The sequence below is a fragment of the Schistocerca cancellata genome, chromosome 3 (genome assembly GCF_023864275.1).
Source record: "Schistocerca cancellata isolate TAMUIC-IGC-003103 chromosome 3, iqSchCanc2.1, whole genome shotgun sequence".
NCBI lineage: Eukaryota > Metazoa > Arthropoda > Insecta > Orthoptera > Acrididae > Schistocerca > Schistocerca cancellata.
The window spans coordinates 462,652,639-462,677,994 of NC_064628.1; positions in this window are offsets into that span (position 1 = coordinate 462,652,639).

Below are 25,356 nucleotides of genomic sequence, written 5' to 3' on the forward strand. Positions count from 1 at the left end.
CCGAACATGATGATCTGTCACGCCAGCATAAATGTTTGATGTTCCAGCAGTGTACTCAGTGAGCTACGGCAGGTACGTTCGTATGGCCAAATAAACGTTCCTCTCTAAATTCCGACGTGCTGCTCTGTGTGTCAGTGTTGCCAGCTCGTCGTTTTCATCCATATGACTGCAATGCACCCGATTTGGTTTTGTAAGATAAACAAATCTGCTATACTATACCAATGTCCAGACCATTATGTTGATCATAAAGCTTATCAGTGAAACAGAAATAGATATGCAAAATAGATAGTTCCAACCATTCTATCAATTCCTGTATTTGTGGTAACCTTTTTCTTTTTATATTTACTAATATTATTTATACAACTGTTATGTGTGTACAAAGATCGACTACGTCCAGGGATCAAATTTGGCTGTTGTGGATATGTATATATCTTTAGGGTTTTCAGTCAGTCAGTGAATTGGGGGACAGGTTATTAGAGTGTGTTTTTCGCTAGGAGCAGCATTTTCAAGGTAAGGCAGAATTATTAGACCGTCGCCAACCACCTCAATACAGTGCAACTGCTACCCAGTAAATTATAAAACACGTTAGCACCAAAGCCGTCACAGGTAAGCAGGAACATGTTTCCAGAGCACTCGGGTGTCCAGCCGGCTGACTCTTCATGAGGTGCAACCTTACATCCAGGTCAATGAGAGTTAAAAAATACTAGCTTGAACAGTAATCACATCTGAATTAATAAATACTTCTCCATTAGAGATAGTAGTCAAAACAGAATTTTCGAAACGATAAACTAAGGAAACAAATAACAAAATAAGTGAAGCAAATTACCGTAGCCGAAGAAGAATGCATGTTGACCTACACGTCAAACGCCATTTTCGTCATCTTCATTATGATCTGCACGTGTTAGGTAAGATGTAATCCAAGCAGAACAATCAAACCGGTAAGTTAAAGAAACAAATACCAAAATATGTACAGCAAATCAACTCAGTCGAAAGATCACGCATGTTGGACTATTTCTTACCAACGATATTCTCATCGTCATCATTATCTTCCGCACGTATTAGCATTGCCTATTGAGGCTACATACGGATCTGAGTCTGAGTCCTTCCACTTGGATTTGAGTCTCCCTATGTTTATTCGTCTTGTTGATTTTGTTTGCGTTATATCCATTTTGTCTATTATAGCTAGTAATCCTAATTCCTCTCTAATTTCTGTATTTCGCTTTTGATCTTGAAGAAACCTCAGTTCCGCCCTGTGGATCTGAGTCTATGCTTTTGTGTTGTCATCTAGGCTTTGCTTTCATGCAGTGAAACCGGAAATGATAGCTTTTTGATGAACGTCAGGTGACCCCATGTCTTCAAATCAAGTGAAGACGATAAAGACTCTGAGTTTCTTAAATGCTTGTGAACTTTGATGTCTGTAAATGAGTGGTCTACAGGGGGTGCAATGCATGCGGGGTAAGAAATGGGCTCTCTGAATTTGCCAAGGAAGGCCTTCATTACTTATGCCGTAAGTGAGGCTCCGACAACGAGTATTACGAAAATAAAATTAGAGGCACCATGCGTCATACATATTAAAGGTATACATAAATAACACAAGGAAAATGTCGTCATGTTATGTCACTATGCCCTACACAACATACTCTCCCTCCGTAGTGAGTCATGCCCGCAACACATCACATTGACACATTTAAATTCCTATCATTTAAAAGCACTTCATGTTAACTCGAATGTCACGCTGTTGTCGTCTGCAGACCTTACTGTTGAATGATTTCATGTACCTCTCCGTGCTTTTCCATCCACCGAAAACTCTGGATTGATGCATAACAGCTACAGCCTATGTCCATATCAATCGGCTAATTGTTTTCATTCCTTTGTCTCCCTCTGCAACTTTGACCCCTCACCGAGCTGACGATTCCTAAAGTTGTGCAGTAATAATAAGATCTCTCCTTTTAGTTAAAGAGTGACATCTTGGTTTTTCCACAGTCTGATTCAGTACCTTCTCATTACTTTACTCGATCTACCCATCCACTCTTGAGCAGTCTTCTGTTGCACCGTACTTCGACTGTTTCTGTTCTCTTCTTGTCTGAAGTTGTTATTATCCACGTTTCTCTTCCATATAATGTTATACTCCAAATACCATCAGAAAAGGCTCTTCAACACTTAAATTTACATTTCACTATCTTTGCGACCGATGCTCCGCTTGCGTAGCCTGAATTGTCTGCACAGTTTTTTGTTCCATGGTTTGTTTTCTGTAATCGAATTTTTATGTTGCACACAAACTGCAGCATCTTCTAAACTTTTCACACGTATTGAGGATATAGAAGCATGTTCTTTCAAGAGTTTACTTCTGACGGAAAAACTGTAGCGGTAGCTGAAGTCGGTCTTTGTTGATCCTGCTTTTTGAATTATTTTCGTGATATTCCCAAGGAAACTTTCATACTTAACACACATCTCTTTAGAAGTAAAATACCGATTTTCATAGATTCAGCTTTATAATGTTTTAATATAAAGCGATATATTAATTAAAATTTTCATTTCCTGTTTAAACTACTTAGGGACTCAATTTCCTAGAACACTGAAAAACGTATTTCCTTTATTTGTAGTCGAGAAGTAAGATGCCAGATTACGTAGATGTAGCTTAAAAAGTGCTTTAGAAGTACTTAAATAACGATTTATTTTCAAAAAAGTACCTTCTTTATGACTGAATTTACAAAAATTCTGAATGCGTATCTCTTCCAGTCTGACCGAGAAACAAAATACCAACTTTCGTAGTTCAAGTTTAAAATCCTCCTAAACAACGACATAACTAAAAAGAAATATCTTTCATCCTCTATTTCACACCTTCGGGGTCGAATTTCTAAATACCCAGTCATAAACGATCCCTACAGTATAAGGTCAACATTTTCTCCAAATTTCAAGTATCTATATTTAGCGGTCTGATCTGGGCGAAGAGGTGTCAGTCAGGATATTCACTTTTATATACAGAGATGTTAACAAGTTACTCCGTTTGAGAACTGTTGTTCTTACTGTATCCAGCGCTGGTTTTTCGTCCTTTGTACTTTGCCCATTGTCACTAATTTTTCTGCTCAAATAGCGAAACTCATTCTCCAATTTTAGTGTCTCATTTCCTAACGTAATTCAAACAGTCACCTGATTTAATTCTATTAAATTACATTACAGCTGTTTTTCTTTCGTTAACATTCGTCATATAACGTCCTTTCAAGACAATGCATTCTGTTCAGTTGCTCTTGGATATCGTCACTGTCTCTGACCAAATTATGACGTAATCCGCAGATCTCAAAGTTTATAGTTCCTGTTTATGCGCTTCCATGTCAGTTGCAAATACACTACTTGCCATTAAAATTGCTACACCGCGAAGATGACGTGCTACAGACGCGAAATTTAATCGACAGGAAGAAGATGCTGTAACATGCAAATGATTAGCTTTTCAGAGCATTCACACAAGGTTGGCGCCGGTGGCGACACCTGAAACGTGCTGAAATGAGAAAAATTTCCAACTGATTTCTCATACACAAACAGCAGTTGACCCGCGTTGCCTCGTGAAACGTTGCTGTGATGTCTCGTGTCAGAAGGAGAAATGCGTACCATCACGTTTCCAACTTTGATAAAGATCGGATTGTAGTCTATCGCGATTGCGGTTTATCGTATCGTGACATTGCCCCTTGCGTTGGTCGAAATCAAATGACTGTTAGCAGAGCATGGAATCGGTGGGTTCAGGAGGGTAATACGGAACGCCGTGCTGGGTCCCAACGACCTCGTATCATTAGGAGTCGATATGACAGGCATCTTATCCGCATGGCTGTAACGGATCGTGCAGCCACGTCTCGATCCATGAGTCAACAGAATGGGGAAGTTTGCAAGACAACAGCCATCTGCACGAACAGTTCGACGACATTTGCAGCAGCATGGACTATCAGATCGGAGACTATGGCTGCGGTTACCCTATACGCTGCATCGCAGACAGGAGCGCCGGCGATGGTGTACTCAACGACGAATGTGGGTGCACGAATGGCAAAAAATCATTTTTTCGGATGAATTCAGCTTCTGTTTACAGCATCATGATGGACGCATCCGTATTTGGTGACATCGCGGTGAACGCACATTGGAAACGTGTATTCGTCATCGCCATACTGGCGTATTACCCGGCGTGATGGTATGGGTTGCCATTGGTTACACGTCTCGGCCACCTCTTGTTCGCAATGACGGCTCTTTGAACTGTGGACGTTACATTTCACATGTGTTACGACCCGTGGCTCTACCCTTGAAAACATGATTCAAATGGTTCTAAGCACTATGGAATTTAACATCTGAGGTCATCAGTCCCCCAGAACTTAGAACTACTTAAACGTAACTAACCTAAGGACATCATCATGCCCGAGGCAAGGTTCGAACCTGCGACCGTAGTGGTTGCGAGTTTGCAGACTGAAGCGCGTAGAACCGATCGTCCACATCGGCCGGCGGCTCTACCCTTCATTCGATCCCTGCGAAACCCTACATTTCAGCAGGAAAATGCACGACCGCATGTTGCAGGTCCTGTACGGGACTTTCTGGTTACAGAAAATGTTCGACTGCTGCCCTGGCCAGCACATTCTCCAGATCTCTCACCAATTGAAAACGTCTGGTCAATGGTGGCCGAGCAACTGGCTCGTCACAATATTCCAGTCACTACTCTTGATGAACTGTGGTACTTTGTTGAAGCTGCATGGACAGCTCTACCTGTACACGCCATCGAAGCTCTGTTTCACGCCATGGCGAGGCGTATCAAGGCCGTTATTACGGCCAGAGCTGGTTGTTCTGGGTACTGATTTCTCAGGATCTATGCACTCAAATTGCGTGGAAATCTAACCACATGTAAGTTATAGTATAATATATTTGTCCAATTAATACCCGTTTATCATCTGCATTTCTTCGTGGCGTAGCAATTTTAATGGCCAGTAGTGTACCTTCTCGGTTTCCTTTAATGCTTGCTTGTACAGACTGAATAACAGCGGATAAAGACTACCACCCTTTGTCACTTCCTTTATGACCACTGGTTCCCTTTCGTGTTCTTTGTGAGCCTGGTTTCTATACCAGTTGTAAACTAGTTTTTGGTTTGTGAATTTCAAAAAGTGTATACTAGTCGACATTGTCAAAAAAATCCATTAAGCTACAAATGCCATGAATATAGAACTGATGTTTATATGCAGAGTGAAGTGACGATTGAAAATTTGTACCAAGGCCGGAGTTGTTGGTAAAATTTATATAAGCATGCAAAAGTACATGCATTGTGTTGTACAGGCGCCTTATGTCAGTTTGCGAGACGGAGTTGCACGTCTGTTGCCCATGGTCGGTCAACAGAGTGATGGTAATTTGCTGTCTGTGGATGATGCTGCAGTTGTCCTACGACGATATGTCATACATGCTCGATTGGAAATAGATTTGTTAGTTGAGCACGTCAAGGCACCATATTCACACTCTGTAGAGTGTGTTGGGTTACAAACGAGGTATGTGAGCGAGCTCAGGAATGTCGGTGTAACACGTCGAATCACCAAATCGCACCTCAGACTATAACCCAAGGTGTAAGTCTAGCGTGTCTAGCAATCAGACAGGCTAACTACAGGCCCTCAACTAGCCTCCTTCTAAACAGCACACGACCATCACTAGCACCGAGGCATAACCATGTTTCATCAGAAACCACAAGAGACCTTCATCCTGCTCTCCAATGAGTTCTCTCTTGACGCCACCGAAGCCGCAAATGGCGATGGTTTGGGGTCAGTGAAATGAACATTTCAGAGCGTCTGGCTCGGAGCTGTTCTTGAAGTAACGGATTTGTAACAGTTTTATGTGTCATTTTGATGATAACTGCTCATATTGCTACATCAGGTGCGCTGTGATGCGCCAGAGCCAGACGCCGAAAGCTATAGTCTTACTTCTCGGTAGTACCACATGGTCCTTCGAAACTCGGTCTTTTTGCGCCGTTCAATCTTGTGGCCACCAGTGCCAGCAGTCACGTACTGCAATATCGCAGAAGTAACATCCAGCTTCTCGTAGCTCTATTACGAGATATCGTTCAAACTCAATGAGGTGTTGATAATGGAGTCTTTGTCGCCTTAAAGGAATTCTTGAGTAACATCACGTCACCACGTACAATCTCAAAGGTAATTGACGCTCACGACCGTTGCACCATGTATTTAAAGCACACCTGATTTGCATTCCCTTAGTGGCGATTTAGGCACCACTCTTATGCGACTGGCGTAAAATCTGAATGGACATCATTTTTCAGATGACGAAACACGCCAAACAACTTCCGTGCACAGTTCCTTCTTCGTGCTAAGACTTCTCTCCGAATATGTTTTCTAAGAGTAGTATTAATGGCAATACTGCCGCACATGTTACTACATTTCTAGGAAAATCACAATTATCTTCCTCAACGTCGATTTTTCCATTCTTCAGTTCTGTAAATAATTAGCATCAGTATTTTGCAAACATGGCTCGTTATGCGGATTGTTCGATAACGTTCACACTAGTCAGCACCTGCTTTCGTTGGAATTGGGACTTATTACATTCATCTTCAAGGCTGACGGTACATTCCTGTCTAACATGCCTTGGATGGATGTCCGAAGGATAACATTAGTTCTGAGGGAATATTCTCTAGCAGCCTCGTTTCCACTTACGCCTTTCAGTGTTCTATCCAATTATTCTCTCACATGCAATAAATTATAATTAGAATCCACATATAACCCAGGAAATATTTTACAGATTAAAAGCTCGTTTCGAAATCTCTGTCTTATGATAATATAATCAGTCCGAAAACCTTCCAGTGTTTCCAGGTCTCTCCAAAATATTCTTGGCTTTTAACCAAAGCAATGACTTAATGAAACTATATACGGAATACCACAAGGCGGCTTCCCCTTTCATTTGTTTTCTGCAGTCTGTGTTTCACTATTATTTTTCCTTTTCCTACCACCTAATTGCGACCCTCGATGAGACTTACATTTTTTCATCTCCCTTAACTATGGTCATTGTTGTCTTTAGCTAACGAACTGGTTTGAGTCAGCTCTCTATACTAGACTATCCTGTGCAATCTTCTTCATCTATGCGTAACTACCATTTCAACATCCATTTGAACATGCTTTCTGTATTCAGTCTGGGTCTCCTCTGCAATCTCCCCCCCCCCCCCACTCTCATCCTACTCTTCTGTTATCAAAGTGATGCAATGGGGATTCGAGATCCAAACCGAATTTTGACCTTTGCGTTGCCGACGTAGAGATGTAAGGGCAAACACATATCGCTGTCATGCTGCACGTCTCTCCGAAACCAAGACTCCGTTCCTACTCCAATCTCTTCTCACCACTCATAAGCCGTCACCCTCCACATCTCCCTCACCTTCCCTCTTCTCCAATCACAGCGCAGCAATTTCAGCCATTAACACACATAAATTCACAAACTTTTCCGTGACTTGAACCGAAACTAGAGACGTTATGGCCCATTCCGCGTTTGAAAGTAGTACGGTAGTTAATCTACAAATCATTTTGTCCTATCACTAAGAGACTGCAATGGCAGGTTATAGCGTACACACTGCTTTGGTGATCGCAATGGCAGTGTGCGTAAGAGTGAAAGGAGAGCCGTAAATCTGGCTAAAGTGAAGAACCGTATACAAGAAGTGTACTCGATAGGGAGGAAATCAAAGCAGTAATATAGAACTACATGCATACAGTATACAATCAACAGGCAGAAACACCGTTATTGACACACACTCACCTATGCAACAATCGAATAATCGAACACAGGGGTGACTCTGTGAAGGACTTGTAATCCGATAAGGAAACATGTAGATCCCACTTGGAATGCTATTACGCCAAACCATATGATAAAGGTACGGCAAGGAACACGCCAATGCGGGAAATAAACTGACGTAAGTCACATGCAGGGAGTCTAAACTGAGATATTTACATCTCTTATACAGTGGTTACCCATTGTACGTCATATGTAACTGAGATGTCGTGCCTGTATTTTGAATAGGCTGCTGTTTCCCACAGCGTCTACGCAGATCAAACAACACAATTTTGTATGTTTGGTATTAATCTCTTGTTGCTTCCGTTGTTTGTTCAGTATTTCGTCTTTCCATTCTATTGCTACTATTATTTTAGATAAATTATCTAATAAGAATTAAAAATTTTTCAATCACAGACTTGTAAATATAGGTCTACAGCTAGCGTTAAATAAGTAAATAACTTCGACTAGTGCATATCTCTGGACTCAGAGACTTCCTACTGACGAAATAATTTCCCTTTAGTTTTCTTTCGTAGTATGGACTAAATTACTGCTATTCGATGGATAAATTCCCAGCTAGCGCCGCCGTGTGTGATAGACGGAGGGAGAGGGGGCGTTATTAAATTTGGAGAAATTGGTCTCATGCCAGAAAGATGACAATTTGTAATTACTGACGGAAGTTATCGAGTAAAACAAAAGTAATATCTGACGTTCCCCAAGGAAGTGTAATAGGCTCTCTGCTGTTCCTGATCCACATAAACGATTTAGGAGACAATCTTAGTAGCACCATTAGACTGTCTGTAGATGATGCTGTCATTTACCGTCTTATAAAGTTTACAGATGGGCAAAAGAAGTTGTAGGACGATATAGACAAGATATCTGAATAAATAATGAAAACTGTGAGATCATAGACATGAGTACCAAGAGTAATCTGCTAAATTTCGGTTACACGATAAATGACACAAATCCAAAGGTTTTAAATTCAACAAAATACTTAGGGATTGCAGCTACCAATAACTGAACTTTAAACGATCACATAGATAATGTGGTGGGTAATGCAAGCCAGCGACTACGATGTATTCGCAGAATTATGGAAAATACAAATGGTCTATAAAGCGATTGTCTACGCTACGCTTGCTCTCCTCTTCTGAAGGACGCAGTGTGGGATCTGAATCAAATAAGATCGAGGAAATGCATGGAACAAGTTCAAAGAAGGGCTTCTCGTTTCGTACTGTCACGAAATAGCGGAGAGAGTGCCACGAATGTGATACATGAATAGCTTTGGCAATCTTTATAACAGAGGCGTGTTTCATTGCAGCAGGACCATATCACGAAATTTCTGTAATCAACTTTCACCTCAGAGTGTGGGGATATTTTGTTGGCACCCACCTACGTAGGAGGAATGACAATCATAAAAAAACTAGGAGAAATCAGAGCTCGCACAGAAAGACTTATGTGTTCGTTTTTCCCTTATGTTGTTAGTGAGTGGACTGGTAGAGAAATACCTTGAGGGTGGATCGATAAACCCTCTGCAAGGCACTTAGTTGTGAATTGCAGAGTAGTAATGTAGATGTAGATATATATGTAGATGAAGCATTCTGCCTCTGGTGGGACCTAATTCCTCTGCCATAGCGACTCTCTGAGATTCCGTAAGTCCGGAATGCTCACGTTTCACCTATTCGGCGTTCTCCCCATTGGAGGCAAAGCTATAGGACATTATATTTACAGACGTAAATGTAATTTCAAATCAGTAAACTTCTTGTCATCAAATCCTAAGGTCATCATCCACTTGATATGCTTAGTTAAGTCTTTCTGAATACACTGAAAGGATGGCGTACAAATATATCAGAAGAGAAAATAAAAATTATTTGTTGATGTCTATGGCTGAGTCATTTTCTGCCGATTTTTCCGGTGCGGCTGCAACAATAATTTCCGTGAGACTGAACTTCTCTTGTAATATCTTTGATGCTAGATGAAAAGGCATATACAGAACTAAGCTTTCTTAATATGCAAATGATGCCAATTTGCACATTTCCACATATAAGGGGAAACGCTTACTTCGATTGAAACTGTCATGGTTTTTGTATCGTAACCGAGTGTGTAATTTCAGTTTTACGCGAGAAATTTCTGTAATCCTGTAATACCCACCCTTTCAAGCTGCATTGACAGCATCGATGACGTATAACGTGCTGCCTCATTCAGTCCATCATGCAGCTTAGTATGCATAAATTCGATGCGTCATATGATATCCGCTCAATGGAGACGGATGGTCGCTACTGGAATTTTCGCGCAGCTGAACTTACATCGGACTGTAACGATAGGCTGCTGCTAGCTGAAATTTACTACTCACTAAAATTTTAGTATGCACTTCGTTACAGAGAGCTATTGCATATTATTTCTACACTGATGAGCCGAACTTTATGACAGCTGCTCATCACGAGATGGAAAGTCGTCTGTTCATGTTGCGGTTAGTAAGACAAGAATGTAAGGGACGCAAAGACGAATGGCTTATTATTCTAACGAAGGTATGGGTAACAAATTGGGAAATTCACTGACACAAGCGACTTTGGCAGAACACAACGACATGGTCGGCCGCTGTGGTCGAGTGGTTCTTGGCGCTTCAGTCCGGAACCACGTGGCTGCTAAGGTCGCAGGTTCGAATCCTGCCTCGCGCATGGATGCGTGTGATGTCCGTAGGTTAGTTAGGTTTAAGTAGTTCTAATTATAAGGGGCTGATGACCTCAGATGTTCAGTCCCCTAGTGCTTAGAGCCATTTCAAACATTTGAACCACGACACGGAGCCTGGGAGCGATGATCTCGGAAATGGCTAAACTGGTCGGTTGTTAGCGTGCTACTGTCGTGAGCGTCTATCGAAAGTCATTGAAGAACTAAACCCCGAATAGGGGACAGAGAGTTGATAGTTCACGTCTCATCAGGTAGAAGTCGAAGACTTCCTAATCTGTACAGAAAAACAGGCGGTGATCTGTAGGAGATTTGAAGACTTATTACATGCTGGTTCACGAATAACTGAGCAGAGCACATCGTTCAGCGCAGATTGTTGAACACCGGAGTCTGCAGCATACGACCAGAACGTATTCCCACGTTCCAACGACATCGTTAGTTACGATTTCTGTGGGTATGACCACCACGATTGGTTCATGTCTGGAACGGCTGCACGAAACGAGCAAAGCATCACGCACAAGGTCAGTGGGGGCAGTATCAAGCTATGGTGGCAAGTCAACTGGGATATCTTCGAAACTGTGGTAATAATCGACTATAACATTTATGGGTTCATCATTATTATTCTGGACCACCTGCATCCCTTCACCCTCGACGTCTTCCACGACAGCGATACCATCTCCCTGCAGGATAACCAGGCCACCAAACTCGTCTGAACCGAACTCGATGGAACACATCTGAGACGCTATCGGGCGCCAGTTCCACGCTAAGAAACCACCAGCCCGTTATTTAAGATAGATACACAACCTGAGCGTTGCAATCTGATTTCACATATCGCCACTAAGAACGTGTCAGATCCACGTTACGCAAATCGTTGCTGGTCATCGTGCAAAATGTCAGCCAGCACGCTATTAAGCAGGAGGTCATAGTGTTTCGACTCATCTGTTTATGTATGAAGAATCTTTCGAGCATGGTGGTTCTGTTTGTTTAAGGGAAGGAATTCAGTTAACCCCTTGTACGGAATACAGCAAAAATTGCAAACCTATAACGACTAGAAAAGATCAATACATCTTGATCCAAACAAACGAACAGAAAATTGAAAATGGAGTATGAAAAAATTCCAACAGTCAGCTCTATAAAATGCAGATAAGAAATCGTGACGATGGTACTGATTTTTGGATGATACATCCTGGTTTGGTATAATCGTAAAAAAACTTTATAAAAATTCTTCACTTACTTGAATGGCATAAACCCAAAAATTCATATTCTATGGAGATGGAAAAAGACAAACCAGTGTCATTTCTGGGCGTTTTAACTATGAGACTGGGTTATGGAGGTTCGAAACGTGAGGTTTCTCGGAAAGTAGCGTATACGATTAGATGTGTGCATAAGAACTACAACCATCATTCACATGAAACATTAGATGCTATTAAAACACTTGTTGACAGAGAAAAAAGAATTTACGATTCGGAAAACATGGAGATCGAATTACGACATATTAGTTAAGCTATAGAGGAGAATGGCTATCCTTACAGTGAAGTAAATATGGTTTTGTTACCGAATAATAGTAGTAAAAATGACAACGATAAAACAAAACTATGGAAGAAGACCGTTTCTCTGCCATTTATCAAAAATGTAACAGGTCAGGAGGGCAAGATTCTACAGAAACCTGACAGCAGATCGGTTTTTATACCAACTAAGAACGTGCGTCAAACTCTCCCATCTGTTATGGACAAACCCACTTTTCTGTCAGCAAGTGAAGTATGTTGTAGTATGTAAGATTCCGTGTACTTGTGGAAAGGTTTTCACCGAAACTACCAAGAGAAGTGAGATTACACAACTGGAAGAACATCAAAGTTTCGGCCGACTAGGGAAAACAGAAAAATGAGCTGTGTCAGAGCATGCTCTGCGGTAAGGAAATCTACTTCTTGATTTCCTTACCACAGAGTTGTTAGTAAAGTTTCTCGAAACCAAAATTTTATGTACTAGCAGAAATATCCACGACTATATAAATAAGCTATGGAAATACATAAGCACAGCTAAACTTTTAACAGAAATGAAGCTGCCATGAACCTCAGTGACGTATGGGTAGTGGCTCTGCAGAATCTATAGATAATTTCTATCTTGATAGTCGATAGTTAACTTATATCTCTGAGAAAGATTGTTTGTGCTGATCACGTGTAAACTCCGCCAACCCCACTTTACACAGGATTCTTGTCGCTGTTCGACGTCCGACTCGTCAGTAGGCAAGACTCTGTGTCGCCAGGAGCATCTCCGGAAATGTCCAGCGCAGCTCTGGACGAAACGTTAGATAACGGTAAGCTTCATCGACGATGGCGAAGGAGTCCGGAAGACTAATCAGCAACTAGAAAAAAGAAAGAGAGATGTGGGAAGTCTCATGGATAGGAAGCGTGAGAAAGCTGTGTAATCAACGTCACGATGTGGGCAAAGCATTGCAACCGATGCGTGGTCTACGTGTTGGCGAATGTCAAAGGACAATGTGGACAAGGCGTGACACAGGCGTCAGCTAATCGGGGCGAGCTGTGTACCACATCCATTGGGTTCAATAAACATAACAGCGTACTGTTTGCCGCTCCCGTTGCGCGATAATTTGTGACCCAGATATTAAACACCAAATGCCGCGCGATTTTTATTTTCCGCGCGCCCCACATCCCCACTTTTTACGGCGGTTATTCACAGCAACCCTAATGGCCGTGCACGGCCAGACATGGCCCTAGAACGGAAGCAGGCCTCCCATTTCTATAGATTACTGCGGCTAATTGTGTTATATGGCGCTGCGCCATTTCCAAACATAGCCCGCATGGGATAATGAAAAGCATTCGTGTATTGAAACAACCGCAATTATTAACAACAACAGAAAAAGCTTTACTCTCATTCCCTTTTTTTTACGTTACATTAAAAATCTGAATGAATTACAATGGAAGTCGCTTAATATATGAATTAGCACTGTGATCTATTCCCTGAGGGGTTTAAAATATTTATTTTAATTAACTTACCTGACCCAGTTTCAAGAAAACGCAGTGAGTTGGAAAGGCAAGGAACAAAAGTCATGCTGTATTAAAGGTACGACGACCGTGCGCTGTTATTTTGATGAGACACTTTGCACCAAATTGACGAGAGTTTTGTTCTCAAACGCCGAAAACGTCTCCGTTTTCGTTTTCAGTTCACAAAATTTTCAATGTTTTTACAACTTCATTGTCATTTGATTTTGTACTCCATTATTTCTTTTGTCGTTTTACGGAGGGATTGATTTACCATTTCAAATTCTTCTTTTGAAATATCACAACAGCTGTTTGACGTTTTATTAAATTTACCTGCTCCAGAAAAATAAATGACCACTGTCGGGCATATACAATGACACTGATTCGCACTATTAAAATACTGTCGAGTTTACTTTCCTGTAATCTATAATTTTGACTGTTGATACATGATGTTTATTTACACACAAATGATCATGATGGATCCATGCTATGTTATTAATGAAGGTTTTGTGCCCGTGGATGGTCTGTCGTTCCATAGTTTTAATAAAGTGACGTACAGCTATTGTGCACAATTAGGATTTCTGAAAAATGTATTTTTGGTCTGTGCTAGTTTCTGCTACGATTGTTATGCTCACTCCCTTGAACGACCATGTGGCTGTTAGTGTACAGTTCATAGGACCACAAGGGGAACAGTATTCTGCATTCAACTGTCAAGGCACGACAATCAGATACACTCAATATCGCAAAAAGCAAGTAATGTGTCTAAGTAAGAGCTTTGAATGAAATGCAGACCTATTTAACCAGAGGCGATTTGTTCATACGACCGCTCATTCCTGAGACTTTATCGATAAAATGTTTATGTTAGTGATCAATGCATTGTTCTGGGAAAAAAATAAGATGGAAAAAGCAAATTAAAAAAACGGTGTGATAAACCTATATGTTAAAACACGATCAGTGTGAATACTACACATGTTATAAAATAACTGAAATACATGCTTTACTCAGGAACCTCAATGTCAAACAACTGAATATTATGGAAACAATAGCACTGGAATGTGAAAGTATACGTCTTTGACAAATGTAATCCCGGTTCTACGAGTGATATTTTTTTCCACGGATATTTTTTCTGCCTCTTATCGCTCACGAAATGGAAACCCCAGCGAAAACTCAGAAATGTTTATCACCATTGAGCTAGAGCTTCCAGTTACATCTATCCATAGTCACCACTTCGACTATGTAAGACATAGAAGGAAGTCATGTGTGCTGCCCGCCAACTGTCTTCGCTGGTCTGCAGCTCGTTGTCTGTGCCACACTGATATCCACAAAGCCCGCCGTTCGTGTGAGCAAAGAGATGAAAATCAGACGGTACCATGTCCAGCCTGTACGGTGAGTGATCAAACACTTCCCATCAAAAACGCTGAAGGAGCATCTTTGCTGCATCTACAGTGAGACCCTGCAACACTGCCTCTCTTTGCGGTCACGCACGACTGTTAACGTTATGTGGGCTGCACGCAATCAGGCGGAATCCCCCAATGATCTAATGTATGTAACTCACGCTTGGCGGGACACTCCACTGTTGGAGGCACGTTTATTTGCTCACTTCGCACTTATAACCGAAAAGTGCGACTTCACGCAATGGACGGGCATATTAGAGCATATCACAGACACTGCGCAAAGATTCATCGAATTTTCACTATGGTTTTCTTTGGAATTAACCGACGAACCGCTTACGAACATCTAGTTTTACATTTTCTGTGGTTTCCTCAGATCTCATATAGGCAATGTTAGAATGGTTGCCTTGAGCGGAGCATGACTGATTTTGTGCTGCACACTTGCCCAACTGTCCAGGTGCTAAGGCCGTCGGTGAAGTGTACAATCATACAATGACTTTTTTTAAACTTCTATGCTGCAAAAAAAGTCATTATTAATTTGACGTCAGTCTGCAAGGTTTCATCGAATTTTCACTGTGGTTTTAATCGCGCGACCGATTAGAAAAGTGAAAAAAAATAGCGAAAATATTATACAGCTGTAATTAGTGATGAAGTAAATAATCACTTTTGGGTAGTGTAGGGTCCATTAACATTTTATAGTATGGTCCAAACACATTCTACTCCGAGATAAAAAAAACACCCAAAATTACCTTAATTTCCCGAATACTTGTTTTTCGCATCTGTGCAATAAACAGCGTTCTTAAAGCAGATACTACCACCTACTACAGACATGCAGAAACGAAAGTAAGTGATGCACTGTAAGGATATGGTGCAATGTAAATTCTACAATTCGGAAGAGTGAATTTATTCCCTGAGCTAGAAAGTAAAAGAAAATTTGGGTGTGTTGAGTAATGCTATATGATGAGTGAGGAGGGTACGTGTTACGTACCTCGCGACGTCAGGGACTCTGCAACTGCTCTGTCCAGTATTTTAGAGGGAAATTAGCTAATAGCAGCTCACTTACAACAGTAAAAAACAATGTACAAGCTCTGTTCGGTGAAGCTTCTGATTGTATACAGCCTATGTCTGGTCTTTTGTACACGTTTTACACACTAAACATATACCCATTTTATAATGCAGTGGCCTGAAGATGACGTAATGAATTGCCGAAACTAGTAAGGTAAATAAAATAACTTTTTAATTGCATGGCAGTTTGGCGAATTTCATTATTAAATACGCTATCCTATTATATATCCCTTTCATTAATTTTAATTGCAAAATGTTTACCACATTTTAACGGGTATTTTCATTTTTCACTTCTTTAGGGCCTTTCACTCCCAGCCCTTAGATGAAGGGGTAGACTGGGAGAGAATTCGCAGGCTGTTTTGCGATCTATGGTCTATTTAGTTTTGTTCTTTCTTTGTATCCATTTTATGTTTCACACTTAACTTAAATTGCAATATGGTAGATCAGATATGGTTTTTCATTTTTATTTTATTTAAGAAAAGGAGCATTAGTACCAATTGTCTTGAGTTCACTATCTAGGAGTGTAATTTTACATGCTATGTTCTATTTAATATTTTGGAGTCTTATTCTATTTCTAATTCTAACTGCATGTTTCACTTAGTTTAGGACTGTTGCTACATCTATGTCTACACACTTTCTTTTTTAACAATTTATTTTTATATTTGTTAAAGACAATGTCTGCCTTATGCACCGCATTTATTCTATGTCTGTAACTAAGTCTAAGATTACATTTTGCAATCAACTTATCTGTTCACTGGCTAGGTCAAGGCAGGAATCTCGGTAGTAATTGTGGGATTGGGGGATATAATAATTTATTACTCAGCCTGGTTGTTTGCATTTAATATTAAAGTTGGGGAGGGTGGTTTTTGGCGTGAGTTCCTCCATTTCGTCGTTTGTGTCCTCCTAGGTGTGCTATGTGTTACGTGTTGTGACTAGAGGTGGGTATATGTAGTTGTGTCTGGGTTCCACTGTGAGTCGGGGTCTCTGTGTGAGGATTTGTGACATTTCAGGTCTATTTCTCGTTACGTGGAGTTCCTACTTGACACGAAGCCTTAATAATCTGGTCTGAAGAGGAAGGACATTTACAACAGTGTCAACTTCTACCATGGGAACGATCAACTATGGTCGTAGTATACTATGTAGTACGCGCTTCCGGTTAGGTAATAACTTTTAGTGTTAGTTTAGTCATTCCTGCTACTAGTGCAGCTGCGTACTCAATTGCAGGACCAATGTAGGTCTCGTATGTGCTTTTGGTAGTGTTGACAACAGTGCTTGAGCTGCATCTATGGAAGCAGCCTTGAACGAGCCTGATTAGTCTTCGTCTTTCTCGTATTTTGACTAGAGTGAGATTAGTAAGGGTCTTCCAGTTTAGACATTTGTCCTAGTTCATCACTAGCTATTTTGTGGTGTCCGTAAGGTTGAGTCTGGTGTCCCGTAAGTGTCAGTCGAGCTGTTGTCGGTCTTTCGATCGTTTGCGGTACAAGATTCTGTGTTGGAAGATAGTAGTTATGTCGTGGTTAGGCTTGATTCATCAATGCCTCAGCCACATTTGCAGTCGGTCTCCATAGATACTGGTTTGTCCTTGAATGATTGCAGCCGATGGTGCCGAGCACCTATAGGCTGTATTGTCGGCGTGCATCGGCAAGTTACCGTTTGTCCTGGTGGTAGTTGGACGTCAGTGGTGTAGAGGGCGTAGAGCAAACGGATATGATAACCACCTACCCCCTCCTCCTGTGCGCCACCCGCTTGTGGAGTGAATTCTTCAGATGTAGTTTCATTGATATGTACATTGCAGTATCTGTCTTCTAGTATGGCTTTACGGCATTGACCGCTAGCGTGGGAGCACCTATCGTTGTTAGTTTATAATGTAGCCCGTCCTGCCAGTTCGCCTCGAACCCTCGTTCTGTGTCTGGGAACACTGCCAGCGTGCAGATAGATGTGATCACGTCTGTAGTGAGTCTGAAAAAACGGTTTATTGGTCGAACTGTGTCGTCTTAATAGTGCTTAGTGATGAAAGAGGTTGGTAATGTAGGTTTTCAAATGTGTTGAGTCTATCATTGAACATTATTTCAAAGATTTTCCGGATAACGTCAACCAAAGAGAAGGGACGATAGTATTTTATGTATTTTGTAGGTTGAGCGGGTTTGAGAATCATAATTGTTTTAGGTTTTCCAATTCCAGGGGCTTGAGTTGATTGGGTAGGTAGAAATTGAAGAGTGTAGCCAGTATTGGGATAATGGCTGTCATTGAGGCTTTATCAGGGACAGAATTTCGCCTAATGTGATGGTGTCAGTTTCTCGATGTTTTATTATTCTGCTGCTTCTCATTACTTTGGTTTTTCTTCGATTTACTCTCAATCATTGTTCTGTACTCATTGGAGTGTTCATTCTCTTCAGCAAATCCTATAATTCTTCTTCACTTTCACCGAAGATGTCATCAATAAATCTTAACATTGAAAAACTTTCGGCTTGAATTTTAATTTCTTTCCTGAATCTAACACTACTTTTAATGCAGAGCACTTCGTTCCTGGTCTTCCACTATTACTAGGTCCTTCGACTCTTGTAGATATTGCATATTACCCCTCTTTTCCTATAGCTTGGTTTTTTCGAAGGTCTTACACCATTTACATTGTCGAGCCCTTTTTTCACGTCGGTAGATGCCATGAACATGTCTTGATTTTCTTTACTGTTGCTTCTGTTGTCGTCCGCAGCGTCCAACCAGTCTCTATGGCGTTCCTGTTTTTCCTAAAACTAAACTGACCCTTATCCAACATATCTCAAATTTTCTTTTTCATCCTTCTGTATATTTCTCACCAACTTGGATGCAAAAGCTTTTAAGCCGATTGTGCGATAATTCTCGCACTTGTCGGCGTATACAATCTTCGGAATTGTGTCGATGAGGTTTTTCAGCGAGTCAGGTGGTACATCGCCAGACTCATACATTCTGCATATCAACTTGAATAGTCGTTTTGTGACCATTTCCGCGAATGATTTTAGAAATTCTGATGGAATGTTGTCCAACCCTTCTGCCGTATTTGATCTTAAGTCTTCCAAAGCTGCTGTAAATTCTAACGCTAGATCCTCTATCTCTTCTGTACTGACTCATATTTCTTCCTCTAACATGCCAGCAGACAAGTTTCGCCCTCAAAGACGCCTTCAGTGCATCCCTTCAACCTATCCGCTATCTCCTCTTCGTTTAACAGTGGAACGAAAGAGGCGACAAAGTAATCTAGGTACACCAGGACTGAAATATGGAAATCGATTGTAAAGGACACTGGATATAATAATTATTTTCATGTGACAAGATAAATACAAGACAGGAAAACATGCAGAACATTTAGAAAACGGTGAGAAACATATAATTTTAAAAAAATTCAGTTAATTACTTTTGCAGTTATTTATGGCAACTGAGGTATATCAGTATGTAAATAAAAGGCGCACTCCGTAAGTATTTTGCTTCATCAGTGAAGAGAGAAGCCACATAAGGGTACAGACGGGACTCTTCTGCCTACTACTCTTGGTGTCTAACATTCGACGAGGAAAAGTTGGAATGGGTAGAGCGCAGTAAGGAAAGGACGTCAAGCGTAAGTAAAAATCTGCAAAGTCAGGCCGACGTTGGAGTACATTACTCTGATTGCAAGTGTGGTGGCAGGGAAAGTGCTGCGAGAAATTAAAAATCCTGGAAGGGCTTCCTCCATTCATCCACGCCCGTAAAGTATGAGGCCCTCTCAGACGAATGCGCTTGTACGTCGTGAGTGGGAACAAACTTGAAGGGCATATATCAAAGACTATCACATTTTTAATACCTCCTAAATGATTTATTAGAATCTTTTTTACGGTAACCACCGTGTAGAAATACCGCTAAAAGGGGAAGACGGGAGATGTACCTAATGAAATTTAGCGCTACCCACATTTTCAGAAGTCAGTAGTATAGTTTTATTCGTGACTGTACGTCATTTGTCATGAAGAGTGATTGTGGTCTATAAATTGCCCGCTTATTCCCCTTGTTAAAGGTTGCAAGACGGTTATTCCAAGTGTAACAGATCGTAGATCGTGCGCATCCGATTTGACCCTGCTGGTCGTTCGTTCTGCGCCCATCCATACCTAGACAAACATACTGAAAGATTTTAATATACGCTGTAAAATAAGTTTGGTGGTTAACATTGTACTAGAAGAGTTTTTCTGTATCAATAAAGCAGTTATTTTTGTACGTAACAATCACTGAAATCATTAATTCTGCCTGCGAATCTCCAAAATTTTCACTCTACACAAACCATCTCAGTCGCAGTCATATTCAATCAATGAAAATATTTCCCCTTTTGCCATTTTCTTAACAATAGGACACACGATGGAATCATATGATGAGAAATTTATGGAGTATGCAGAACGAGATACTGCTTCAAAACCCAGATCGTTGTGATGTGTGAAAAGAATCATATACTGCAAGATCTTTTTGCGTACGAATTTAAGCTACCTCCCATACAGGTCACTAAATAACGTGTTACGATTTGCAGTAAGACCTAGTCACTAACTTAGCGTTTTAGCAGGAGTCGATCCGGATTAGACCCAGGGAAACAACGTCTTTGTTTTCATAGTGTCTGCACCTGTGTGTTTAACGATGGATCCACCTTTCGTCTACTAACCTATTCTTTTAACGACTCCTTCAGCTTCCGACAAGTAATTCTTAAATTTTCTTCTACTTGGCGTTATTAATCCCAGTACCCATAGCGAATTAAGCTTCTTCAGAGACATACACTCCCTTGTCAGAAACGTTCCAGGATGGGTTTCTTTTTATGTTTTATGTGTGTGTCTTTGAAACGGCCTTAGCCATGTTTCCGCTTCAACTCACTATGTGGTAGAGCTGTGCTTAGTAACACACCGTTTGGGTTCCTGGCGCATTAGTTACGGTCACAAAATGGCTGCTGATTGTAAACAAAGAGTGAAGTTCTACATTAAGCTCTGGAACACCCCTAGTGAAACGTGGACAATGATTTAGCAAGTATGTGCAGGCAGAGCAATTGTAAGAAGTCGTATTCTTGAGTGGCACGAAGGTTTCGTGTAGGCAGAGATTCAGTGCAAGACGATCCAAAAGATGGTCGCCTGTGTACAGCACACACCAATGCCAACGTGAGGCAGCTGTTGAACAAGACCGTCACGTAACTGTGCGTGATTTATCAGAAGAACTTCATTTGAATAGTGATGTGTGTCATAAGATTTTACCCGAAGAGTTAGGGAAACAGAAACTTAGTGGATAACTCGTTCCTCACACACAAATAGGAAAACAGAAAGAGGAACGATGAAGAATTTGTGCTGAACTGCTTGATGGAGCTCAAAGTGCTTAATGGTGGAGTCCTGGATCACCAGCCTCGAAAAAAGTCAAACGGCATCTACATCTACATCTACGTCCATACTCCGCAAGCCACCTGGCAGTGTGTGGCGGAGGGTACCTTGAGTACCTCTATCGGTTCTCCCTTCTATTGCTGTCTCGTATCGTTCGTGGAAAGAAAGACAATCGGTATGCATCTGTGTGGGCTCTAATCTCTCTTGATTTTATCCTCATGGTCTCTTCACGAGATATACGTAGGAGGGAGCCATATACTGCTTGACTCCTCGGTGAAGGTATGTTCTCGAAACTTCAACAGCCCGTACCGAGCTACTGAGCGTCTCTCTTGCAGAGTCTTCCACTGGAGTTTATCTATCATCTCCGTAACGCTTTCGCGATTACTAAATAATCCTGTAACGAAGAGCGCTGCTCTCCGTTGGATATTCTCTATCTCTTCTATCAAACCTATCTGACACGGATCCCACACCAGTGAGCAGTATTCCATCAGTGGGCGAACAAGTGTACTGTAAACTACTTCCTTTGTTTTCGGACTGCATTTCCTTAGGATTCTTCCAATGAATCTCAATCTGGCATCTGCATTACCGACGATTAATTTTATATGGTTATTCCATTTTAAATCACTCCTAATTCCGACTCCCGGATAATTTATGGAATTAACTGCTTCCAGTTGCTGACCTGCTATATTGTAGCTAAATGATAAATGATCTTTCTTTCTATGTATTCGCAGCACAGTACACTTGTCTACATTGAGATCCAATTGCCATTACCTGCACCATGCGTCAATTCGCTGCAGATCCTTCTGCATTTCAGTACAACTTTCCACTGTTACAACCTCTCGATATGCTACAGCATCATCCGCAAAAAGCCTCAGTGAACTTCCGATGTCATCCACCAGGTCATATATGTATATTGTGAATAGCAGCGGTCCTACGACACTCCCATTCGGCACACCTGAAATCACTCTTACTTCGGAAGACTTCTCTCCATTGAGAGCGACATGCTGTATTCTGTTATCTAGGAACTTTTCAATCCAATCACACAATTGGTCTGATAGTCCATATGCTCTTACTTTGTTCATTAAACGGCTGTAGGGAACTGTACCGAATGCCTTGCGGAAGTCAAGAAACACGGCATCTACCTGGGAACCCGTGTCTATGGCTCTCTGGACGAATAGCGCGAGCTGTGTTTCACACGATCGTCTTTTTCGAAACCCATGCTGATTCCTACAGTGTAGATTTCTAGTCTCCAGAAAAGTCATTATACTCGAACATAATACGTGTTCCAAAATTCTACAACTGATCGACGTTAGAGATATAGGTCTATAGTTCTGCACATCTGTTCGACGTCCCTTCTTGAAAACGGGGATGACCTGTGCCCTTTTCCAATCCTTTGGAACGCTACACTCTTCTAGAGACTTACGGTGCACCGCTGCAAGAAGGGGGGCAAGTTCCTTCGCGTACTCTGTGTATAAACGGACCGGTATCCCATCAGGTCCAGTGGCCTTTCCTCTTTTGAGCGATTTTAATTGTTTTTCTATCCCTCTGTCATCTATTTCGATATCTAACATTTTGTCATCTGTGCGACAATCTAGAGAAGGGACTACAGTGCAGTCTTCCTCTGTATTTAGTAGTTCGGCCTTCAGTCTGTCATCTTCTGTCTCAGTACCATTTTGGTCACAGAGTGTATGGTAATTTTGTTCTGATACACCTAACGCTTTGACATAAGACCAAAATTTCTTATGATTTTCTGCCACGTCAGTACATGGAACTTCAATTTCGAATTCATTGAACGCCTCTCGCATAGCCCTCCACACACTACATTTCGCTTCGTGTAATTTTTGTTTGTCTGCAAGGCTTTGGCTATGTTTATGTTTGCTGTAAAGTTCCCTTTGCTTCCGTAGCAGTTTTGTAACTCGTTTGTTGTACCACGGTGGCTCTTTTCCATCTCTTACCATCTTTCTTGGTACAATACTCATCTAATGCATGTTGTACGATGGTTTTGCATTTTGTCCACTGATCCACAATATTATCTGTACTTGAGATAAAACATTTCTGTTAAGCCGTCAAGATCTCTGAAACCTGCTTTTTGTCTCTTTTGCTAAACAGAAAAGTTTTCCTATCTTTTTTAATATTTCTATTTACGGCTAAAATTACCGATGCTGTAATCGCTTTATGATCGCTGAATCCCTGTTCTGCGTTAACTGTTTCAAATAGTTCGGGTCTGTTTGTCACCAGAAAGTCTAATATGTTATCGCCACGAGTGGGTTCTCTGTTTAACTGCTCAAGGTAGTTTTCAGACAACGCACTTAAAAAATTTTTACTAGATTCTTTGTCCCTGCCACCCGTTATGAACGTCTGAGTCTCCCAGTCTATATCCGGCAAATTAAAATCTCCAGCCAGAACTATAACATGGCGGGGAAATCTACTCGAAATATTTTCCAAATTTTCCTTCAGGTGTTTTGCCACAACAGCTACTGAGCCAGGGGCCTATAGAGACATCCAATTAAAATGTGTGAGCCTGCTTTAACCGTGACCTTAACCCAAATTATTTTATATTTCGGATCTCCGCCAATTTCCTTCGATACTATTGTACTTTTTATCGCTATAAACACGCCTTCCCCTTCATTGTCCCGCCTGTCTCTGCGGTATACATTCCAATCTGAGTTTAGAATTTCATTAGACCACTGTTTACATCTGGTTTCAGCCAACTTTCCGTCCCTAGTAATATGTGGGCATTGTGACTGTTTATTAATGAGAGCGGTTCTGGGACCTTTCTACAGACGCTCCTGCAGTTTACTATTACCGCATTAATATTGTCATTCCCTATTGCGTTTTGCCTACTGCTACCTTGTCGCGTCTCAGGAGGCGTCTTGTCGGGCCTAGGGAGGGGGTTCTCTAACCTAAAAAACCCACATGTGCACTCCACAGGTACTCCGCTACGCTTGTAGCCGCTTCCTGCGTGTAGTGCATGCCTGACCTATTCAGGGGGACCATACATTTCTCCACCCGATACCGAGGTCGAGAAATTTGCACCCCAGATCTCCGCAGAATCGTCTGAGCCTCTGGTTTAAGCCTTCCACTCGGCTCCAAACCAGAGGACCGCGATCGGTTCTGGGAACGACACTACAAATAGTTAGCTCAGATTCCACCCGGCGAGCGATGCTTTCCGCCTTCACCAACTCCGCCAGCCGCCTGTATGAACTGAGGATGATCTCTGAACCCAGACGGCAGGAGTCATTGGTGCTGAAATGAGCAACAGTTTGCATTCGGGTGCACCCAGTGCTCTCTATCACCGCCGCCTCCACATCTCGAATGAGACCCCCCGACAGGCAGACAGAGTGAAAACTGGCCTTCTTCCCCGACCTTTCCGCTATTTCCCTAAAAGGCTCCATCACCCGCCTAACATTGGAGCTCCCAATCACTAATAAACCCCTCGCCCCATGTGCCTGCTCGGACGTTGCTGAAGGAGCGGCCACATGTCGACTCACAGACAGAGCGGGCGATGCCACACGCCCAGCCTTCACATTGACCCTCCGCCTCGTGCGACGCGAACGCCGTTGAACCCGCCACCCCCCATAAGGAGTGGGTGACCCAACCGCGTAGTACCCGCGAAGATGTGTCGACAGCAGGGACCGCTGGTGAAGCATGTAACACCTGGGGTGTACCAAGCGACGCACCAGACTCCCCACTGCCGCTACACTCCGAGGCAGCAGCCTGAATGCGGCTGACCGTGCCCATCAGCACGTTCAGCTGTTCGCGAACAGTGGCCAGCTCCTCCTACGTCCGTACACAGCAGTCACCCATCCCATCCATCCTAAGAAATCAACAATTTACTTTACTACTTGCGGCAACAAACACACTGTTGATAGCGTTGTTTGATAGTAGAGGATTAACTTACATAAGTAGGTTTCTCCTGCTCAAACAGTGAACCAAACTCTTTGCATCGTACTCTTGAAACGTTTGAGACAAGCAGTTTGACGTCGCTGCCCTGATTTGCTGCATTCTCAGGACTGGTTCTTCCTGCATGACAACGCACGACCCTCATATTGCTTTATCTGTTACCTAGTATCTGGACATACATTATGTTATTGCCTCCCATATCCA